At 37.6% G+C, this 17,319-nt stretch overlaps 1 pseudogene; it reads left to right on the forward strand.

Annotated features, from left to right (window-relative positions):
* The first annotated feature begins 454 nt into the window (after positions 1–454).
* The window catches only part of LOC132111931 (mitochondrial 2-oxodicarboxylate carrier-like), a 33,381-nt pseudogene continuing 16,516 nt past the window's right edge, over positions 455–17,319 (forward strand).

The following is a 17,319-nucleotide window of genomic DNA, read 5'->3' on the forward strand; positions in this document are numbered from 1 at the left end:
TGCAGTGGAGTGGTAAGGAGTCAAAAACAAGATCAGAGTGACGAAGGTGGCAGCTGGCCAAGCAGCTCCTGTCGGATGTGAATTCAGGGGACTGTTACATAGGGATTTTTAAGGGGAAAACCCTCCGTCTACTGAATACAGACACATGCAAACCGCACACATGCGCCCAGACAGACGGCGAATGGAATCACATACAACATCTGTGACTTTTTATTTGTATTTACAAATATATGGATTGTAGTATTTAATCCATCACCATTTTAACACGGTGAAATATTTGTGGATTCGGTCGAACGTTTCAGTCTCAAAAGACTTGGCAGGATTCTGATGTGTTTGTATGAAAAGAAGCTGTGTTTGGGATGATTGTGCAGTCTAAAAAAAATGCAAAAAGACTTGAATGGTCTTGAAAGAAATTGGATTATGCTGAAATATTACTTAAAAAGCTCAGTGAAATATGACAAGAGTGAGTGAAAGAGAAGGAAAGAAAGCTTGGCATTTGGTAATGACAGCTTAATGGCCTGTGAGCGAATAATAACATGTTCAGTTGTGCTCATGTCCCGTTTTAATGACTGATTTATGTCGGTTTTAACAAGGCAGATACATAATTGCTTATGATTAGGTTTTGTGTAGATCTGCTTGATGCACCCATTAGATGTTGTGAAAACCAGGTAAAATATAATTTATAAATTCTCTTTTGTTTCTTTCTGTTGTTAATTCAGGGGTAGGCATTTTCTAATTCTTGTGGCTATAGCAGAATACTTCTGTAGAGAAAGAAATGCATAATTTATTCATTCTCCCTCAATGTTTAAGTAATACTTTTTAATGTTCTCAAATTGCTCACATACGTACCTCATTATTTCTCTTGATTATATCCTTTGTTTCGATGCCTGTGGTTCTAAAAGTGAGAGAGTATATGTGGATATAGTTGTGAATTTAGGTTGTATTAACAAAACGGCACCGGCTGGTATTTGTTTTTGTTAACGGCTCTTGCACGTGCATTCCTCCACCAATACAGATGGAACACCAACTGAAATATTAACATTTCCTTAACCCTAGAGAGCCTGCTGTATCGTATTTAATACAGGATTCAGAATTATCCACATGATCAAAAAAATAATAAATAACACCAACTCTGTTTTACACAATCTACTACACATCTTAGCCCTCTAATTAATAGTTCATAATTTTTTAAGTAAAAGGCCTTTTGTTATATAATAAAAAAGTTATTAAAGACTTTTTGCTTTGAAAAATTTATTTTTTTATATATATATAATTCTTTTATAATTATTCTTTATTTTGTATAAGAATCATTCATGAAAATAGAATTATATATCATTACCAGGAACTAGAATCGTTAAATTAATTACAGTTCTTATTATTAATTCCAGTCAATTTTGATTATTTTTGATGGTTTTTTGCAATACCTTTTTACCTCAGTCATGCAAGAAAGAAGGAATGTTGAAGAGAGGGAAAGAGAAAATGAATCAGGGCCCTCACACTGGAGTCGCTCAGTATGGAGTAAACAGGTTCTGGGCCGATACTAAACCTTTACAGCTTCTGGATGCCCTGCCAAGACCTCTGGCTCTGTGACTAACACCCCTCACACATAGGCTATGAAGTTTCACATTTTCCGCTACCGTTTTCTGGTAAATAAACTTTTTGAGATGATAATTAGATATTTGTACTTTGAAGAGGAAGTGTGCTTGTTTGTGTTTCTTTGTGTCTATTTGCATGCGTTTGTTTGCAGCAGTGTCTCTGTGTGTACACTTGTATGAAGCGACATGCGATACACTAGAGTCCTGTAGAGTGATTTAGGATCTGGTGCTACTGGTTGAGGGTTTATTACAGGTATAAGGCCACAGTTAGGACGCTCTCTCCTCACACAGGGACAGGGTTAAAAGTGCACTCTCTATTTTCTTTGTAATGCTCTTCCTCAAGAAGTGATAAAAGCCTTGTGTATTGGATTTCTCTGTTTGTGCGAGTGAATCCAGTCATCTGCAAAATGCATGTGAGTGTGGTGAGCATATGTGCCCAGATTTTTCATAGGCTCAGATTAAGAGGATCAGCCAATCAGCTCTGTCTATCTGTCTGTCCGTCCAACTCTCTAATGTTCTATTATATTCTATCTATCTATCTATCTATCTATCTATCTATCTATCTATCTATCTATCTATCTATCTATCTATCTATCTATCTATCTATCTATCTATCTATCTATTATTCTAGCATTCTGTCTGTCATTCTGTCTGTCTATTCATCTAACTGGCTTTCTGTCTGGCAAATAAACTTTAAAAATTAAATGCTTAAATTGTTTTAATAACTTTTAAACAAGGCTTTATTGATGAGATTCCAATTGATGACAGCTACTCAAATGTTCTGAAGGAAATGTGAAAATCTAGTTGTTATATGGTGTAGCTCTTTCTTTCTCCCACGTTCTTTCTCTCTCTTGCATTTTCAGTCACACTAAAGCAGGCTAATTGGGAGAATGAAGGGTTAGTTTAGCCGAAATCTATCAGCATAGGTCTTAGAGAGCTGCTGAAGCACAAATGCCCAGCACACCTCCTCTCCGACACTAACTACAGGAATGGCTCCTATTAGTGACTGGCTGCCTCTTTAATGTCCGCTGCTTCAAATTAGATGCCAACTTGAGTGAACAGTTTTTTTTTTTCCTTGCTTTCTTCAACAAGCCGCCTTAGTGGAATCAAAGGCTTTTTTTCTGAGGGGAAACTGACAAAAATGTATACTTGGGAATACATATTTACCCCGTGCAAATGAGGGTGCTGGAGCCATGTAGAGGCGGAGACAGGAATTAGACGACTGAGGGGGCCGTCGATCTCAGACACACACACAAACTCACAAACAAACATCTGGAAGCAGATTAGGAGAACATTAAGAGGATGTATTTAAAGGCCATGATTGTTTGTAAGGTTGAATCAATGTTTACTTTAAAGTCTTACTACCATTCTTCATACTTGTTCATATTCAGGATCATGCACTTCCAGCTGAATGTAAAATTACAGGTCTCTCCTCCTCTGGCCGTCATAAGTCGCTACCATATATTCAGATGAGAGCTGTCCTTCACAAATAAACGTCTCTAAGAAGAGGACAGGTCTATGTGCCACTTATATTCATTTGTGTTCAACGGTGCTCATTTCTGGGTTGGAATGTTGCAGTTTTTTTCAAAGGGGACTTGCTAGGGTGAGAGTAGGGGGTTTCGGGGGTTAGTTAGACTTCTAAGGAGACAGTGAGACTGGAGTTACAGCTTTTCATTAACCTGGAAACCACCTAGTTACATGGTTCATGGGCTGGTCTCAGCTCACTTGGAGGTAACAAAGGGTGTCAGGCGGCACTTTCTGCAGGGGGTGGCTGCTCGAGGCACCCCATCTGACTCTGATCATCATGCCGTTTGCCCTGTCGCACTCATTAGAGACTAGGAATGAGCTAGCATTGCTCTTGTTGAAGGGCTTCACCCCACCCAAAACATGCCTTAAGCCCCTCCTACAGTCTGCATTGATGTTCTTTTATAATTGGGAGAGGAGGGGTTATGCAATATGTGACTGTATTTACTGGTAAATTGATTTGTTTGTCAGCTGCATAATAATATAAATGGCTCTATTGAAAATAAGTTATATGTTCTTTTCAATTATAGTATAGAATGTATTATATAAGAACATATCATCTTTATATTTATATTAACATATTTATATATTTCATGCAACTATGTGTTATATATTATTATTATTAATATGTAAATTAATATTTATGTGTTAATGAGTATATTATTAACCAGTGTATACATAAATCAGTAATCAATCAAAAATGTACTGCATTTGATCATTTTATTTTTTATCTTTGAAAGACTTTTTCATATTTAAGTTTCAAATACAATGGTAACATTATGACTTAAATCAATAAAAAAAAAATTATATAACAATTAAATTATTATATTATGTAGTCTTATATATGATATATTATATGAAGTCTTATACATGATCTGATATATGATTTTTTTTGGTCTGATTTATGTATCTAAAATGGATTCTGATTCAAATATATATCATTTATGATGAATATACTGTTAATATACCATTAGAATTATTATCATGAAATAAAACACCAACACTGATCCTGTTATAGCATCTGTCCATGTTGAGTAATCAGCCATTCTCAGTCTCTATTGCCATCAGTCTGCACGCTTATCTATGTTCCTCCACCGCTAGTGATTAAAACAACCTGGAGATACCTCCTCGTGAGATCTCCTTCATCAGATCCTAGAAAGCTTGAAAGTAAGCTTCACTAAGCAGGGATAGAAATGTTTGACGAGGGCAGTGACAGATGACGTCCAGTCCCCGGGAACGGTGACGCTGAGAGATGAGCCCACAAACTTCCACCCCTGACTGGTGGCTGAACCTTGGTGCACTCTTGATGGAATCCCTCAACCAGCCCTTAAACAGCAGGGCTCAAAGCTCAGAGGACTGTGAGCCAGCCCAGTAAAGCAGCACGTCGCTCAGCTGTGCTCCAGTGATCTCTTAATCCTACCCTGCCCTGTCTGATGCATCTGACGGTGTAAACTGCAAACAGGTATCTGACTGTGGCTCTCTGTGCTTAGGAAGCCAAGGCTCAAATTACATCAGTGGGCGGACAGTAACTACTCACAATTCCAGTGAAAGAAATCAGCAGAACATTAGTTGTGGCATGTTTCAGTACAAATGGGAAATCTAAAGCCAGTTCAAAATAACTCAAGGCACTACTATTTGTGGTTTAGAAAGGGAATTAAAAGGCTTTTATATTAGTGGCTTACCGCTGGCATATTTTGGCCAAAATCTTCACCAGGGTGTATGGAGTACAATATTGACTCTTAAGCTTACCACAGATCATGGAACATCAGGTGCAAGTAATAATAGTAGTAACAGTAATAGCTAGTTTGAGGTAATTATTAAAAACTGAAATTATATCAGAAGTTCTGGCATCGTATAATACAAACCACCAAAGTCCATTCCTTGACTGTGTTCTCAAGTTTACTGAGACTAAATGATATTAAATGTGTGTTTATGTAAAAAGAATGAAACTTGGCAACAGAACTACTCACACTGAGCATGAAGTGAATTTTCATCACAGAGAAGTTTACATACCTTAACAAATTCCCTATGTGTAATTCGTGGGCTTAAAATGTAAGGGATGTTTTCACTTTCCTGGAATGGAACAATGGAAGAATAGGAGTGTGATAGCGTGACATATGAATATTACTGTATGTTGGTAATAATGGTGCTAGTAATAAAAATGATTGTAAGAGTAGACCTGTTGTAATACATCTGGTGCTTGGTAGATATAGTATGTCTATATTAAACACATTTCCATTTTGTTTGCATATTACATCAAAAAAACAAACCTTTATGACTTTCTTTCTTCTGTGGAACTAAAATTAAGATATTTAGAAAACTGTTTAGATGAATGTGGCATTCAGTATTGTTTTGGACCCTTTTGGCTTTGATTGTATATTGTATGAGGGGGAGTAAATGATCACAAAACTGTCATTTTAGGGTGAACTGTCCCTTTAAAGGAGGGACCAGAGTCATATAGACACCAAAATATCATTTTTTTTTTTTTACACACACAGGCACACATCACATTTTATTCTGAAAATGTTTGACTTAAGATTCTGGAAAATAACTGCTAATGTGCCGATGGAGCTGTGGTGTGACCTCATGCTGATGTGACTGCCATTGCACATCATGACCTAGTATTAAACAGGTCTGCTTGAAGGAGTTGTCACAAACTCCCAAATGCATGTTACAAGCATACTAAATAAAGCAAAAACATCCCAGTGTGCTGAAGTGACCTGTTTTAGAGAAGCAGTGTCTGATGAAAACTCATTTATCTCCTGTGTCTGTCAGACGCCTCACAGCATCTGTGACCCACACTTTCTGAGTTCTTACCAGGCAGGGGGTAAGAGGTGCACATGTAGAGTTGTAATTCAGGAACTCCGGTTTTGCAGTACACATCCAGGGGGTGAAGATGGTAGGTTTATGGGTGGAGATGGGTAGGTTTAGGGGCGAAGATGGATAGGTTTAGGGATCAGAGGGTGGAAACGGGTAGGTTTAGGGAAAATGAAGGAGAGAGGAGTTGGATCCAACCTCACCCCCTGGATCTTGTGATCTGCAGTGAGGACCATCTCTGAAAAGCAAAAAGAAAAGAGGAAAGCACCAATGCATGTCTGCAGTGAATCAAGACACTTTTAAGAGACAAATTTCCCTGTAGTTTTCCAAAAGCATTGCATTTCATTGGTTTTACTTTTATATTCACCCCGCTACTCAAGTATCAAAGTTATTTTGCTTATGTATAGTCTGATTTATGCTGTCGCACAGCATTGATTGATATTCATGTGTAGCATGATCATGATCATGGAGCATTTAGGTTAGAGAGGTTTAACCTCATGTACCATTGCAATGGACGTCTGCCATCTTTATGATCCTGCTCATTAAAATTAACTGTCTGGCTGTAAAAAATAGATTTCTCTTTAATGCTGCCTTCTGGATTCTCTTATTCACCGCTGATTGTGTGTAAAAGAAACCTTGCTCACGTGTGTGTTTCGGTTTTTCTAATTTTGCTTTTATTTCAGCTCTTGATGAAAGTGTTGTCGGTTCAGTGGCAGCAAATGGAAAACGTATTAACATGACTAAGAATTAAAGACTGAATAATTGAAATAAAATGCCATGACTAAAAACATTTGTGAATAATCAATTATTAGCCATAGTTATATTTGTTTTACTAAGATTCTTACAGCTGAAAAATTGTTCATGGACTGAGTGAATGAAGCCAATGCATAATTTTCCAACAATTTATTGACTTATATATACCACATAATAGTTGGTTATCATGGTGCCATACTGGAAACATAGATGGCCAATATCAAATGCCAACCATTTAAAAATGTTCCTGTCACAACTACAGTCACACAGTTTCAGTTAAATAAAGGAAAAAGGAAGTCATATGAAAGTTATAAAAGCTTCATTTGCAGGATGGTTTTTTGCTCATGGGACCTTGTTTATCATGGGGTTGATATTATAGTCATAAATGAAATAATGCAGTTCCCACTCCATGCTCCATTATTTGGGGTATACCCCTTTATATTACAAGGCAAATTTAAGAGACCTTTTTAAAAGTTTGGCATGCCCCTTTAAAGGCAAACCCATCAAACTCAAGCCTTTTGATCAACCCAGTAACCTCCTGCCCTTCCCACAGTGCTTTTTTTTAACACCATCATTATTAAGCTTCTACCCATCAAGCACGTTTTCCAGTGGGGCACAGCCTCCGCCCCATATGACCCGGTGCTGGCCCATTACATACAGGGTCTGAATGTGGATGAGGCCCTCGCACTCAGCCTGGACCTGAAACACTTCACTTCTGTCTATAAAAATACAAAGAGGAGGTGTTCTCCTGCTTTTTATTCTCATTTTCTTTCTTGTCAGAGTGTTCAGAGTTTGCCATTTTACAGGAGTTTGGGGTCAGGTGGAGATGGTAGGGTTATTTACCCCCTGGTGCTCATTTCACCCGTAGAAGCTCCATGTTGGCCTCACCTTCACCCTCACCTGACTATGCACGATGGCACTCTAGTCCTATAAAAACAGAGTACAGAAGGTCATTGGAGGTTTTTGATGAACTCACAGATATCGTCACCTATAAGTGTATCTTTTCGTTCTGGGTATACTTTGAGAAGGATTCTGAGAGCCAGATCTTTTAACAAAGCCTTTGGGCTTTTCACAGTTCCTCTGTTTGTTGACTTTAGAACCGGGAGCTTGACACCAAGACCAACTGAATCAGACCTTAACCCTTCTCGAGACTGAACTCTTTAAATATCTATCTCCAATAATCTGTCTAAAGGTGCACTCCTAATATTCTGGCTAGAGGACAAGAAGGTTCACCTTATCATAAGATTATTTTCTATTCTGAACTACTTTCAGTAAGCGACGGAAGCTTGGTGACACTTTATGAAAGTCCAGAGCCAAATATTCCCCATTTTCTTCCACTCCCTGAGCTGTGACATTTGGTCCAAGGCTTTTATGACAGGGTAGGCAAGGGGCATGAGGAAATGAGGTGACCCCAAGGTCAGCAGTGCAGTCAGACAGCTGAAAGCGGACCATGGCCCAGCCACCTCTGAGCTACAGTGGGTCGGGCCATCCCAGTGTACTGGAGAAATGGAAACTTTGGTTTTGGTGGGACAAGCCCATCTTCATTCCTTGACCTTGCTCTCATGTGCCTTTAATTAGAATGGTTTCAAATTAGTTTACAAACTCCACTGGTCTTAAATCTTTTGGTTTGGTGCCCCATCCTTTTGCATGCCCCTATCCCTACATCCTCCCTCACTTGACTGCCTGCTGTTTCAAAATCCCTCTTTTCTTCTTTCTCTTTAATATGGTGTTGGACGTTCATTTATGATGCTTCTTTAACTGGTTCTCAGGCACAAGTTACAAGCTATTTGGGAATCTACAAAATTGGATGCTGGGGACACCCCTCTAAGATGTTAATCTGTTGCCGATATGAAAGGTTGCTCACCTCAGTAAACCCTCTCATCCGATGGAACCAGGGCACTTTTATGGCCCCATCAGGCACCCGCCAGGATGACTTACTGCTGACCTCTTGACAAGGCAGTCAAAGCCATATGAAGAGAATCTTTCTCATTCCGTGTCTTCCACTCAGAGTTTGTTCTGAGTTCATCTATTCATTCTTGGAGGCCAAAGATTGGTTTATTTATTGTCTCTGTGTGCCCAAAAAGATACCCAGCATGAACCCTTGTAAGTTGTCTTGGCATGCTGGCCTACAAACAAATCATAGTGTGGTGTCGAAATAAAGGTTCTACATTTGCTTTTAAATCCCTTTCCCCAAACTCACACTCTGTGCTGGGACCACGTTAAACATTTACATGGTTCAGTTTGCCCATTATTAGGGAGTTACTAGAATGCTTGTTGCTACAAAAACATCTCTTGACCATTTGTACCATATTAAAAATGTACACGTAACTTCAGAACTGTTATCTGCAGGTTACTAGCATGTTAGCGACAAAGTTAGCAGCTACAAGGTCTATGGCTATAGGAAAAGCAAAGCTAATTGGTAAGGATGGGTTAAGTAAATGTTTGACTTCTCTGCTGTGCTAAAGGGACCGAGAAAGTCAGCGCCTCCTCAGAAAGAACAGAAGAGCAGTTTGGATTTTGACAGACGTCTAAAACTTGTGTCGACACTTTCCACAGATTAGCCAGTGTCCCACATTTCCCCCATTTCTTGCACACAGATAATTGATAGCATATGGTGGTCGTTCTATGATCTCTCACTCATCTAAATGGAGGAATGTTGAACATAATGTATGTGTGGCAGTGATGTTTTCCAGAATTTATGAATACTTAATCATTGTTTTTCTTGTGGACGTTATTTGGCTTTTTTTCCCAAATGTGAAATGCAGCCATTACTTGCATGAAATACATTTGTAATTAGGCCCCTTAAATACAGTAAATACATGAATAAGATTATTCTTTCACAGTTTGGAAATGATCCCATATGAATTTATTATAATATTACAGCAGTATGTTACAAGTACATTACCTTGGTGAATTTTTGTGAGTGATTATAAACCAGTAGTATGTTATCCTTGGAACAGAGCTCACTGGTTTAAAAAGTTAGTTTAATGTTTCGGATCAAGGTTTGTAACTTAATATTTTGTGCAAATCAAGTCTTATGGTGATCAGTTGACATCATTTTATTTTTCAGGTTTCAAATACAGAGAGGGAAGGGTGACCCAAATAGCTATAAAGGCCTTGGAGACTGTTTCAAAACTATAATTCGCACTGAGGGGTAAGCATTAAATGTATTTTTGTCTGTCTGTCCATCTATCTGAATGTTCATCCATCCATCCTGTACTGTATTGTATAACAATACCATCAGAATTTCTCTCAGAATTTCAAAATGTATGAATCCACCAGGACTATAGGTACAGTTTTTGTTTAGGTTTGAAAGTTGAAGGTGTTGGAAGTGTGAATGACATTTCTGGTTTTTAATGTTTTCTTTCAGTACTTCTCATCTGCTGTTTTCATGTATTCAGTGTAAAAAATAGGCACACATGACTCCTGTATGGATGGTAACAACGTACACCTAGTGACAGGCAATGTTTTGAGCTTTGGAAATGTTGTAAACCTGGTGTAAAAAAAAAAAAATCACAAACTAAAAAACTAAGTGAAGTCATTAAATTCATTATATTATGCTTTTGCAGTGGCATGTTCAACGTGTCATGTTAACTGGAAAAGCATACATGTGAGGTAGAGTGCTTGAGGCAGAGATTTATCTGTTTCTGTCTCTCCCTCCTGTTTTTTTTTCCTTTCCTAACTGATTTGCTCTCCTTTCAGTTTTTCTTCTTCTCCCTTCGCCACACAACATGAGGCACGTGTCAGATCTCAGACAGTGTGCAGGCTTGAAAGAAAGCCCTTTTTATGGCAAGATGACAGCTTTACAGTGGATCTAAAGCTGATCCGCAGCAAGGTGTGAGAATATATGTGCGCGTGTGGCCCCAGGTGACTGGCTGGCCATTGCGAGATCCATTGTACTTTCTCTCTCCATGTAGCTGTCATCGGCTGCATCCCGCAGGTCTCTCCTGTGGATTACGCCTCTTCTTTCTTCTAAACCAATTATCACTTTCCGACTGTTTGTGCTGTGGCTGGAATCACCACACAGTAGCCGGTAGCATGATCAGTCCCAGGCTGAACCACTTAGTTTTAATTTACACAAATGGTGGTGGGAGTTACTGTTGTGGAATTATTATTGAAAATAAACATACTCTTGCTGTATGGGCCAGGATTGCACTTTTGCTCTCGGTCCATATTTTGCTTTGGTCCTCCCCTCTGTGCGGTAGAAACCCGAGCCCTTCAGCTTCCACACACAAATTAGTTCAGAGCTGGAGATCCATCTGTAAATTGGCTCTAAGTCTATTGAAATGTTATGAACATTCCCTTGCGTCACAATGTAGCATGTGTAAATCATCATAGAAAGAAAGTACTAATAGTTTTAGATCACATATATAAATAGCTTGATTGTACATAATTATTTCACAGTTTGTGTCATGGCTGGTGATTTATAGAACTTTTTGTTGGTGTTTTGAGAAGAAGGCTCAAGTTGCTAAGGCTTTAAAAGGCTTTTTTTTATTTTTTTTTATAAGTCTATTATTTTCACCAGGCTTAATTTTTTTAAAATATGTATTTTAAATATATATTTTAAATGTAATTTATTTGTGTGATGCTAACCTGAATTTTCAGCAGCCATTACTCTAGTCTTCACTGTCACATGTCTGATGTCCATTTTTAATGCTTTTTTATTAATATGTTTATGGATCAAACACAATGATAAACACATTTGTTAATCTGAAAGACCGGATAGAAAACCTGACATATTTTCCCATATTTTAAAAATTACATAATCATTACATATCATTACATATTATTTCTCCTATTTCAAATTCAAACGATCAGATCAGTTTCCGAGCTACTTTTCTGCATTACTCACTTGAGGAAATGAGCTGATGAAGTGGTGTTGTTATACTCTGTCTGTCATGTTTGATTTCAAGCCAAATCTCATGAAACGTCCCTGCTTCTTCACTCCTTGATTCATGAGCCTGGAGCCATTTTGGCACCCCAAACCAATGTCAAAGTTAAAGGCTTGAGAAGCAATGACAATATTTGCAGATCACCATTCAGGTTGTTGACAAGGGTTAGGATAAGAAGAGCTCCCGGTCCACCATGTACAATCACAACTGTACACTTACTTAAAGTAGATAAAGACTGAAAGGTCAATATTTCATATACTTTCCCATCAGCCCAGTGATTCATTGACAGTCGGTCCCACAACAGGGATCAAACATTTTGCCTCATTATCCAATTTGGTTAATGTTTAATTTCCTTCCTCTGCTTTTGTTATGTTGAAGGATGTGGCTATGAGTCGAATGGGAGAAATGGGGTTTGATGCAAATCAAAGACAAATCACACCTATACAAACTCCAGCAGCTGGACCCACACGTACCTAAATGTGTGAGCATTTGCTTATGAGGGCCAACTGTGTGCTTACATTTAGAGTCAAATTGGCATTCAGGCATAGTCAAACCAGGCGTAGTCAAATGGGGTCTTAAGTGCGTGTGTAACAAATTGGAGCTTTATCTCACCACCTGATGTTTCTTAGACTGACAACACCCGGGAAACACGTGACCGGCGTTTGCATGCTTCCATTTTGGCCGGACAAAAGCTCTTCATGTCGGTCCCATTATGCCAGACACTTTAATTTGTAACAATGCCTCTCTGTTGCCATCTCACCTGACAAGTGAGGCTTGAGACATCTGACACATCGTGATGCTGGTGATATAGAGATTGTTTGTCATCCGATGGGATGTGTGGTAGTAATTAGCTGTGGGTCAAAGGTTTTCGAGTGGTGGTCACGGCATGGGTAAATTTGCTCGCTAATCGCCTCATCTCTGTTCGCAGAAACGATAATATTTACACCCCAACTAAATCAGCCGAGGACATCTCTGTTGACTGCTGGGACATGTTTTCACAATACAATGACAGACGTTCACATGCAGCTGTCACGCCACCCTGTACACACACGTGTGTTCAATATCAATACATGCTAGAACTGATACTGAGAATCTGTTTCATTTTTACCCGTCCCCTCCCGGGATGCATAAGCCCTCTTAAATGCATACAAGGACGTTACATGAGCTGAAGCTTTAGTTATTAGAAAGACTGTTAGTATTAAAGTGATAGTTCAACCAAAAATGAAAATTCTGTCTTATACTTCCTCTAGTGTCGTTACAAACCTGTAGGAGTTTTTTGTTTGTTTGTTTGTTTGTTTTTGTTTTATGCAATGTGCAAGAATGCTCCTCACTAATGCTAAACTGAAAAGTTTCACGTATACACAACAACGGTTTTGAAACGATTTGCGTTTACACATATCCACGAAAACTGCCAAAAATGTTGTATTACATATCCCAGGCCAGTGATACGATAATGTTAATAATGGATAATATTTTCAAAAATATGGGTTTCAGTCCCCAAAACGCTGTTGTCGTGTAAACAAACAGGTTAAACGCATAAAAAGTTTCCCATTTTCAGCTGAAAATGTTGTCATGTAAACAGCCCCTAAGCTTTCCAAGAGCAGACAAAACAATAGTTTTGCATTCAAAAACAATTAATTGACTGATACGTTTTGTAATGGGAATTTAATGCTTTTATATTATTAGGAAATAATATAAAAGCATTCAAATATTTTAGAAAACACATTACATACATTTACATTAAGATTTTACAATTAATTAATACTTTATAGGTATCATAACAATCAAGTACAATTTTTACAATATTTATTAATCTACACTACCGTTCAAAAGTTTGGAGTCAACTTCAATGGAGTTATCTTACTGACCCCAAACTTTTGACACAGTAGTGCAGATTAATGTTGATTTACAAATGTACTATTTTTCAATGTTCTTTCGTGTTCGCTCACAATACAGTAATGTGGATTTATACATTTGTGTATTTATAATCTGTATAAATCTATATAATCTGTATGTAGAAATTAACAATAACTTATTAATAAATGCGGTTATAATTCGATTAATAAGCATATCAAGTTATTCATAATTTTTTGACAGCCCTAAACATTAAATACCTATTTCATAGAACATTTCTGAGCCATGATTCAATTTGATGATAAAAAAATAATAATGACTGCATCTGTTCACTCATTCGTTTTTTTTTTCTTCTCTTTTTTCTGTTGTTTCCAGGTAGACTTCTTCCAAATTCTAAACAAAATAGTATAATCCTCATCTTTACTTTAATTCTTAAAATTGGTATAATGTGGACTTCAAAGAATTAAATCGTCTTTTGATTTCTTTGATGAAAAGTCGTCAAAAAAGTTTAGCTAGTACAGCTCTAAAAAAGAGGCCGAATGACCTGATGATTTTAGGCATCAATATTTATTGTCATTCCTACTAACCAATTGTATCACACCACAATAAATCCGATAACAGACCTTTTCTTATTGACATATATTACTACAATACTGAAACTACACACACAGTTCTAGGTAAATGTTAGCTCTTTACCATACTGCAGAGTTTTTTGTATGAGAGAATGAGGAGCAAGAAGAAAAGCTCAGGTGTCTCCCCTTGCTCGGGCTTGTCCTGACTTTCAACTTGACAGAAAGCATAACAGAGTCAGGTTTCAGCTTCAGAAAAAGTGCATGTGCTCTCCAAACATTGTCTGCTTCTCAAAGTGCACATGTCTGCATTTAGGGGTGGCGAGAACGTGCTGAAGCATTGATCAGACTGGAATCTCAAAATCTGGACACTTATTTTGGACACCGTTTGCTTAAGCAGGTTGAGGATGTCCATTAGATCCTGAATTATATTTAAAATCAAAGAAAATATTCGACTGTCACACTTAAAAAATAAAGTGTTAAGACTGTTAAGACACAGTATGGTAGGCCAACACATTTGGATCATCTTCAGTTTGAAATACAATTTGTGCTGTTAAAACGTTAAACCTGTATCATGACAGTTATGCAAGTAGCCTTGATGTGTGGTTATATCTAGATTAATTCAAACATATATCATCTTTCTAAGTATATTCAAATGAGAAAAGATATAAATGGTAATGCTGTTGGAAGACAAAGACTGTTTGTGTTCATTTGCTTATCATACAGATAACCTGTCAAGGGTTACTGTCTAAGTCTATTTGCAGTTCTAACTCTATTATTTGATAAGTATCCCTTGAAGCTGCTTTCTTTAAAGCAATACTGTGTCAGTTATGCGTTCTTAATAACTCATTATTAATTATATAGCAGAAGCTGAAGAATCTCACCTGTTTTGATTCTAATGCCAAGAGATGGTTTGGCTTTCGCAATCTTTTTAGACATTGAAATCGTAAAAATGTAGATCCTTTGGTTGAGGGCTTTTGTTTTTCATGTATAATTGCTTGTTTGTGTGTTTAGACCAGTTTAACCTGTTCTGGTTTAGAAACAGTACCCTGGAAGCATTAGTGCATTACAACGAAGCTGAGCTCAATACATGATAATGGGGGTGGACTTCCATAGTATTAACACATCAGCATAGAATTCAGCATTATTATGTGTAGCACCATTAGTCAAGATGTGTGAAAGTTGCAAATATTAGTCATATCTAGCGACTTGGTCGTTTACTTAAGGGGGTGGTTCATTGCAATTTAACTTTTTTAATATTAGTTAGTGTATAATGTTGGTATTTGAGCATAAACAATATCTGCAAAGTTACGAAGCTTAAAGTTCAATGCAAACGGAGATATCATCTTTTAAAATTCTGGCAGTTGAATGCCTACAAAAACTGCTGGTAGGGACTACAATGAGTTACTTCCCAGGTTTGTGACATCACAAACCCAGATAAACCCCACCCTTGTGAAAAGGCAGCAATGGGTCATGATGTATTGCTTTAGAGAAGAGGAAGAGAAAACTAGAGGTGCACATAAAAATCTGTTCATATATGAATCGTGATCCACCAAGCAGTGGTTCTTAATACTGTTCCCCACATCCTCCTGCTCTGCACACGCTCTGCATCTTCTCTCTTTCTCTTTCTCTCTCTCTCTCTTTCATTCAGCTCAGCTCCAACAATTAACTGTTACAACTATACACTTATTTTCATATAGCTATGAGAAACATTAAACATGGATGCGCGTGCAGTTGGTGTACTGTATTAAAGCTTTAATAAGGATAAAACCATATATTAAAAGCTAACAAAAGGTGCATCATTTACAAATACCAGTGTATCTAAAAGTATTAGACAACAACAAACAAAAAACATAGGCCTACCATTAAAAGCCATGCTTGCACAGGTTCTGCACAGTCCTCTTCGATAATATTCTCTGCTTCTCAATTGGGCTCAAATTGATAAGCGATATTAATGACGTTTACAATACAACCGGAGCACATGCTGCTGAGGTGAGGGGCGGGACGTTTAGACGTGTGCTCGAGGCGGTTTGGCCAATCACAACACACTGGGCTAGCTAACCAATCGGCAGTGTTGTGCCTGAACGCGTTCATTGAACGATAGTTCATGAACTCGTTCATATTTTGGGCGAACGTGAACTGAACGTGATGTATTAATGCCTGATGAACGTTACTGTGAACTCGTTCATTTTGGTGTCTGAGAACGGCACGATCTCTCAGGTTAACTTCGTTCAATAGGGCGTCAGATTTCTATAGAGCCTTCCAGGCGAAAACCCGGCTAAAACACACCGTAAACGGGTCTTAATATGTAGCGGAAAAAACCCAATCTGGCAACACCAGCCACCAGTGTCGCACCGCCGTCCGCCGCATGCGTGACGCGTCATCAAAAAAAAAAAACAGCAAACGACAGCAGCATGTAGCAAGAAGGCGTATGATCATTTAAAAGAATTTTATGATGTTTATGACAAGGTCGGTGAGAATGGGAGACAAAGCATTAAAGCAACAATGGGGAAATGCTGTCCCCTCAATGCTAATGTAAACCCTGGTTGGATAAGGATTCAAAATTGGATATGAAGATGAAATCTGACGCATAGCTTCATTGTTAAAACTGATAAAATAATTGCTGTCTGTGATTCTATATGGGCTGTGGCAATAATTTTGAAAAATAATAGCTCGCAGCAACATATGGAAAAAAAGAACTATGAACTAGTTCATTTTTGGAACTGTGAACTTTAGTTCAAAATTTTTGTAGTTTGAACTATGAACTGAACTAGTTCATTTAAAAATTTGTGAATTGAACTTTGAACTAGTTCATGTAGAAAGTGAACTTTACCAACACTGCCAATCGGAGGCCATCGCCTATTTCTGAAGAAGGAGCTACATAAAATAAGGACATGATCAATGCGTTTCTCAGAGAAGAAACAGAGTAGTGTGGAATAAATATAAATTATGTGAAAAATAATGCATTTTTAAAAAACACATTAGACTGCACCCTTTTAACACAATCAAGCCTAGAAAAAAACACTGAACCACCTCTTTAAGCAAGTTTTGACACTTTAGATAGGTTGCACCAATTAGGATTAAGCCTAAACACAAATTCAGTCAAGATTCTTCCAATAATTCAGCTGCATCAATCAATCAGTCAATCAATTAATTAAATATTTTAGATTTAGATATTAAGTTTAAGTTTAAATTAGTAGTAGCAGTAGATGTAGTAGTATTTATTTATTTATTTTTAATATTTGAAAATATATATATATATTTGTTGCATTATCTGTGTCTTGGTCTTCCATTATGCTTTCACAATGCTCCATT

This window comes from Carassius carassius, chromosome 31 (assembly GCF_963082965.1).
Source record: "Carassius carassius chromosome 31, fCarCar2.1, whole genome shotgun sequence".
Lineage (NCBI taxonomy): Eukaryota > Metazoa > Chordata > Actinopteri > Cypriniformes > Cyprinidae > Carassius > Carassius carassius.